The sequence below is a fragment of the Pteropus alecto genome, unplaced genomic scaffold (assembly GCF_000325575.1).
Source record: "Pteropus alecto unplaced genomic scaffold, ASM32557v1 scaffold16, whole genome shotgun sequence".
In the NCBI taxonomy this organism is placed as follows: Eukaryota; Metazoa; Chordata; class Mammalia; order Chiroptera; family Pteropodidae; genus Pteropus; species Pteropus alecto.
Window position 1 is genome coordinate 8,203,834 of NW_006438867.1, and position 237 is coordinate 8,204,070.

A 237-nucleotide genomic window follows, 5' to 3' on the forward strand; every position below is an offset into this window, starting at 1 on the left:
TCCGCCTGTGTAGCCAGAGAGAGGCAAGAAAGGGCTTCGAGTCAGGGCTGTGGCCTCAGGCTGCAAATACCACAGCTGGACCCAGGGGGACCGGCATCGGTGTAAATGAGGTGACATCACCCATAAGAACATCTCAGGCAAAACGGCCCTGTTATGTGTGTGTTTACCTGTGCCCACCAAGGCCTGGAGCCGTCCTTCCTGAATCAGCGAGGACCCAGGGCTCCCCCTCCCTTCCCC